Here is a 7,220-nt window from a genome sequence, read left to right as displayed (position 1 = left end):
ATTGACGTTTTAAGTCTCTGTTTCCAAATTCAAACGGATGTATCTTCGCCAATAATTGTCAGAAGTTAGAATTTCTTTCAACATTATGAAGCCCTTTTTATATATTTTGATTCTGCATCAAAAGCTGAAAATATGTAGTCTCGAAGTCATTTCGAGAAATTGACGTTTTAAGTTTCTGTTTCCAAATTCAAACGGATGTATCTTCGCCAATAATTGTCAGAAGTTAGAATTTCTTTCAACATTATGAAGCCCTTTTTATATATTTTGACTCTGCTTCAAAAGCTGAAAATATGTAGTCTCGAAGTCATTTCGAGAAATTGACGTTTTAAGTTTCTGTTTCCAAATTCAAACGGATGTATCTTCGCCAATAATTGTCAGAAGTTAGAATTTCTTTCAACATTATGAACCCCTTTTTATATATTTTGATTCTGCATCAAAAGCTGAAAATATGTAGTCTCGAAGTCATTTCGAGATATTGGCGGTTTAAGTTTCTTTTCCCAAATTCAAACGGATGTATCTTCGCCAATAATTGTCAGAAGTCAGAATTTCTTTCAACATTATGAAGCCCTTTTTATATATATTGATTCTGCATCAAAAGCTGAAAATATGTAGTCTCGAAGTCATTTCGAGAAATTGACGTTTTAAGTTTCTGTTTCCAAATTCAAACGGATGTATCTTCGCCAATAATTGTCAGAAGTCAGAATTTCTTTCAACATTATGAAGCCCTTTTTATATATTTTGACTCTGCATCAAAAGCTGAAAATATGTAGTCTCGAAGTCATTTCGAGAAATTGACGTTTTAAGTTTCTGTTTCCAAATTCAAACGGATGTATCTTCGCCAATAATTGTCAGCAGTTAGAATTTCTTTCAACATTATGAAGCCCTTTTTATATATTTTGATTCTGCATCAAAAGCTGAAAATATGTAGTCTCGAAGTCATTTCGAGAAATTGACGTTTTAAGTTTCTGTTTCCAAATTCAAACGGATGTATCTTCGCCAATAATTGTCAGAAGTTAGAATTTCTTTCAACATTATGAAGCCCTTTTTATATATTTTGACTCTGCTTCAAAAGCTGAAAATATGTAGTCTCGAAGTCATTTCGAGAAATTGACGTTTTAAGTTTCTGTTTCCAAATTCAAACGGATGTATCTTCGCCAATAATTGTCAGAAGTTAGAATTTCTTTCAACATTATGAAGCCCTTTTTATATATTTTGATTCTGCATCAAAAGCTGAAAATATGTAGTCTCGAAGTCATTTCGAGATATTGGCGGTTTAAGTTTCTTTTCCCAAATTCAAACGGATGTATCTTCGCCAATAATTGTCAGAAGTCAGAATTTCTTTCAACATTATGAAGCCCTTTTTATATATTTTGATTCTGCATCAAAAGCTGAAAATATGTAGTCTCGAAGTCATTTCGAGAAATTGACGTTTTAAGTTTCTGTTTCCAAATTCAAACGGATGTATCTTCGCCAATAATTGTCAGAAGTTAGAATTTCTTTCAACATTATGAACCCCTTTTTATATATTTTGATTCTGCATCAAAAGCTGAAAATATGTAGTCTCGAAGTCATTTCGAGATATTGGCGGTTTAAGTTTCTTTTCCCAAATTCAAACGGATGTATCTTCGCCAATAATTGTCAGAAGTTAGAATTTCTTTCAACATTATGAACCCCTTTTTATATATTTTGATTCTGCATCAAAAGCTGAAAATATGTAGTCGCGAAGTCATTACGAGAAATTGACGTTTTAAGTTTCGGTATCCAAATTCAACCGGATGTATCTTCGCCAATAATTGTCAGCAGTTAGAATTTCTTTCATTATTATGAAGCCCTTTTTATATATTTTGATTCTGCATCAAAAGCTGAAAATATGTAGTCTTGAAGTCATTTCGAGAAATTGACGTTTTAAGTTTCTGTTTCCAAATTCAAACGGATGTATCTTCGCCAATAATTGTCAGAAGTTAGAATTTCTTTCAACATTATGAAGCCCTTTTTATATATTTTGATTCTGCATCAAAAGCTGAAAATATGTAGTCTCGAAGTCATTTCGAGAAATTGACGTTTTAAGTTTCTGTTTCCAAATTCAAACGGATGTATCTTCGCCAATAATTGTCAGAAGTTAGAATTTCTTTCAACATTATGAAGCCCTTTTTATATATTTTGACCCTGCATCAAAAGCTGAAAATATGTAGTCTCGAAGTCATTTCGAGAAATTGACGTTTTAAGTTTCTGTTTTCAAATTCAAACGGATGTATCTTCGCCAATAATTGTCAGCAGTTAGAATTTCTTTCAACATTATGAAGCCCTTTTTATATATTTTGATTCTGCATCAAAAGCTGAAAATATGTAGTCTCGAAGTCATTTCGAGAAATTGACGTTTTAAGTTTCTGTTTCCAAATTCAAACGGATGTATCTTCGCCAATAATTGTCAGAAGTTAGAATTTCTTTCAACAATATGAAGCCCTTTTTATATATTTTGATTCTGCATCAAAAGCTGAAAATATGTAGTCTCGAAGTCATTTCGAGAAATTGACGTTTTAAGTTTCTGTTTCCAAATTCAAACGGATGTATCTTCGCCAATAATTGTCAGAAGTTAGAATTTCTTTCAACATTATGAAGCCCTTTTTATATATTTTGACTCTGCTTCAAAAGCTGAAAGTATGTAGTCTCGAAGTCATTTCGAGAAATTGACGTTTTAAGTTTCTGTTTCCAAATTCAAACGGATGTATCTTCGCCAATAATTGTCAGAAGTTAGAATTTCTTTCAACATTATGAAGCCCTTTTTATATATTTTGATTCTGCATCAAAAGCTGAAAATATGTAGTCTCGAAGTCATTTCGAGAAATTGACGTTTTAAGTTTCTGTTTCCAAATTCAAACGGATGTATCTTCGCCATAATTGTCAGAAGTTAGAATTTCTTTCAACATTATGAAGCCCTTTTTATATATTTTGACCCTGCATCAAAAGCTGAAAATATGTAGTCTCGAAGTCATTTCGAAAAATTGACGTTTCAAGTTTCTGTATCCAAATTCAAACGGATGTATCTTCGTCAATAATTGTCAGAAGTTAGAATTTCTTTCAACATTATGAAGCCCTTTTTATATATTTTGATTCTGCATCAAAAGCTGAAAATATGTAGTCTTGAAGTCATTTCGAGAAATTGACATTTTAAGTTTCTGTTTTCAAATTCAAACGGATGTATCTTCGCCAATAATTGTCAGAAGTTAGAATTTCTTTCAACATTATGAAGCCCTTTTTATATATTTTGATTCTGCATCAAAAGCTGAAAATATGTAGTCTCGAAGTCATTTCGAGAAATTGACGTTTAAAGTTTCTGTTTCCAAATTCAAACGGATGTATCTTCGCCAATAATTGTCAGAAGTTAGAATTTCTTTCAACATTATGAAGCCCTTTTTATATATTTTGACCCTGCATCAACAGCTGAAAATATGTAGTCTCGAAGTCATTTCGAGAAATTGACGTTTTAAGTTTCTGTGTCCAAATTCAAACGGATGTATCTTCGCCAACAATTGTCAGCAGTTAGAATTTCTTTCAACATTATGAAGCCCTTTTTATATATTTTGATTCTGCATCAAAAGCTGAAAATATGTAGTCTCGAAGTCATTTCGAGAAATTGACGTTTAAAGTTTCTGTTTCCAAATTCAAACGGATGTATCTTCGCCAACAATTGTCAGAAGTTAGAATTTCTTTCAACATTATGAAGCCCTTTTTATATATTTTGACTCTGCATCAAAAGCTGAAAATATGTAGTCTCGAAGTCATTTCGAGAAATTGACGTTTTAAGTTTCTGTTTCCAAATTCAAACGGATGTATCTTCGCCAATAATTGTCAGAAGTTAGAATTTCTTTCAACATTATGAAGCCCTTTTTATATATTTTGATTCTGCATCAAAAGCTGAAAATATGTAGTCTCGAAGTCATTTCGAGATATTGGCGGTTTAAGTTTCTTTTCCCAAATTCAAACGGATGTATCTTCGCCAATAATTGTCAGAAGTTAGAATTTCTTTCAACATTATGAACCCCTTTTTATATATTTTGATTCTGCATCAAAAGCTGAAAATATGTAGTCGCGAAGTCATTACGAGAAATTTACGTTTTAAGTTTCGGTATCCAAATTCAACCGGATGTATCTTCGCCAATAATTGTCAGAAGTTAGAATTTCTTTCAACATTATGAAGCCCTTTTTATATATTTTGACTCTGCTTCAAAAGCTGAAAATATGTAGTCTCGAAGTCATTTCGAGAAATTGACGTTTTAAGTTTCTGTTTCCAAATTCAAACGGATGTATCTTCGCCAATAATTGTCAGCAGTTAGAATTTCTTTCAACATTATGAAGCCCTTTTTATATATTTTGATTCTGCATCAAAAGCTGAAAATATGTAGTCTCGAAGTCATTTCGAGAAATTGACGTTTTAAGTTTCTGTTTCCAAATTCAAACGGATGTATCTTCGCCAATAATTGTCAGAAGTTAGAATTTCTTTCAACATTATGAAGCCCTTTTTATATATTTTGACTCTGCTTCAAAAGCTGAAAATATGTAGTCTCGAAGTCATTTCGAGAAATTGACGTTTTAAGTTTCTGTTTCCAAATTCAAACGGATGTATCTTCGCCAATAATTGTCAGAAGTTAGAATTTCTTTCAACATTATGAAGCCCTTTTTATATATTTTGATTCTGCATCAAAAGCTGAAAATATGTAGTCTCGAAGTCATTTCGAGATATTGGCGGTTTAAGTTTCTTTTCCCAAATTCAAACGGATGTATCTTCGCCAATAATTGTCAGAAGTCAGAATTTCTTTCAACATTATGAAGCCCTTTTTATATATTTTGATTCTGCATCAAAAGCTGAAAATATGTAGTCTCGAAGTCATTTCGAGAAATTGACGTTTTAAGTTTCTGTTTCCAAATTCAAACGGATGTATATTCGCCAATAATTGTCAGAAGTTAGAATTTCTTTCAACATTATGAAGCCCTTTTTATATATTTTGATTCTGCATCAAAAGCTGAAAATATGTAGTCTCGAAGTCATTTCGAGATATTGGCGGTTTAAGTTTCTTTTCCCAAATTCAAACGGATGTATCTTCGCCAATAATTGTCAGAAGTCAGAATTTCTTTCAACATTATGAAGCCCTTTTTATATATTTTGATTCTGCATCAAAAGCTGAAAATATGTAGTCTTGAAGTCATTTCGAGAAATTGACATTTTAAGTTTCTGTTTTCAAATTCAAACGGATGTATCTTCGCCAATAATTGTCAGAAGTTAGAATTTCTTTCAACATTATGAAGCCCTTTTTATATATTTTGATTCTGCATCAAAAGCTGAAAATATGTAGTCTCGAAGTCATTTCGAGAAATTGACGTTTAAAGTTTCTGTTTCCAAATTCAAACGGATGTATCTTCGCCAATAATTGTCAGAAGTTAGAATTTCTTTCAACATTATGAAGCCCTTTTTATATATTTTGACCCTGCATCAACAGCTGAAAATATGTAGTCTCGAAGTCATTTCGAGAAATTGACGTTTTAAGTTTCTGTGTCCAAATTCAAACGGATGTATCTTCGCCAACAATTGTCAGCAGTTAGAATTTCTTTCAACATTATGAAGCCCTTTTTATATATTTTGATTCTGCATCAAAAGCTGAAAATATGTAGTCTCGAAGTCATTTCGAGAAATTGACGTTTAAAGTTTCTGTTTCCAAATTCAAACGGATGTATCTTCGCCAACAATTGTCAGAAGTTAGAATTTCTTTCAACATTATGAAGCCCTTTTTATATATTTTGATTCTGCATCAAAAGCTGAAAGTATGTAGTCTCGAAGTCATTTCGAGAAATTGACGTTTTAAGTTTCTGTTTCCAAATTCAAACGGATGTATCTTCGCCAATAATTGTCAGAAGTTAGAATTTCTTTCAACATTATGAACCCCTTTTTATATATTTTGATTCTGCATCAAAAGCTGAAAATATGTAGTCTCGAAGTCATTTCGAGATATTGGCGGTTTAAGTTTCTTTTCCCAAATTCAAACGGATGTATCTTCGCCAATAATTGTCAGAAGTTAGAATTTCTTTCAACATTATGAAGCCCTTTTTATATATTTTGACTCTGCATCAAAAGCTGAAAATATGTAGTCTCGAAGTCATTACGAGAAATTGACGTTTTAAGGTTTCGGTATCCAAATTCAACCGGATGTATCTTCGCCAATAATTGTCAGAAGTTAGAATTTCTTTCAACATTATGAAGCCCTTTTTATATATTTTGACTCTGCTTCAAAAGCTGAAAATATGTAGTCTCGAAGTCATTTCGAGAAATTGACGTTTTAAGTTTCTGTTTCCAAATTCAAACGGATGTATCTTCGCCAATAATTGTCAGCAGTTAGAATTTCTTTCAACATTATGAAGCCCTTTTTATATATTTTGATTCTGCATCAAAAGCTGAAAATATGTAGTCTCGAAGTCATTTCGAGAAATTGACGTTTTAAGTTTCTGTTTCCAAATTCAAACGGATGTATCTTCGCCAATAATTGTCAGAAGTTAGAATTTCTTTCAACATTATGAAGCCCTTTTTATATATTTTGATTCTGCATCAAAAGCTGAAAATATGTAGTCTCGAAGTCATTTCGAGAAATTGACGTTTTAAGTTTCTGTTTCCAAATTCAAACGGATGTATCTTCGCCAATAATTGTCAGAAGTTAGAATTTCTTTCAACATTATGAAGCCCTTTTTATATATTTTGACTCTGCTTCAAAAGCTGAAAATATGTAGTCTCGAAGTCATTTCGAGAAATTGACGTTTTAAGTTTCTGTTTCCAAATTCAAACGGATGTATCTTCGCCAATAATTGTCAGAAGTTAGAATTTCTTTCAACATTATGAAGCCCTTTTTATATATTTTGACTCTGCTTCAAAAGCTGAAAGTATGTAGTCTCGAAGTCATTTCGAGAAATTGACGTTTTAAGTTTCTGTTTCCAAATTCAAACGGATGTATCTTCGCCAATAATTGTCAGAAGTTAGAATTTTTTTCAACATTATGAACCCCTCTTTATATATTTTGATTCTGAATCAAAAGCTGAAAATATGTAGTCTCGAAGTCATTTCGAGATATTGGCGGTTTAAGTTTCTTTTCCCAAATTCAAACGGATGTATCTTCGCCATTAATTGTCAGAAGTCAGAATTTCTTTCAACATTATGAAGCCCTTTTTATATATTTTGA

The sequence above is a fragment of the Drosophila grimshawi genome, unplaced genomic scaffold (assembly GCF_018153295.1).
Source record: "Drosophila grimshawi isolate 15287-2541.00 unplaced genomic scaffold, ASM1815329v1 contig_1378, whole genome shotgun sequence".
Classification (NCBI taxonomy): Eukaryota; Metazoa; Arthropoda; class Insecta; order Diptera; family Drosophilidae; genus Drosophila; species Drosophila grimshawi.
Note: the sequence above shows the minus strand (reverse complement) of the source record.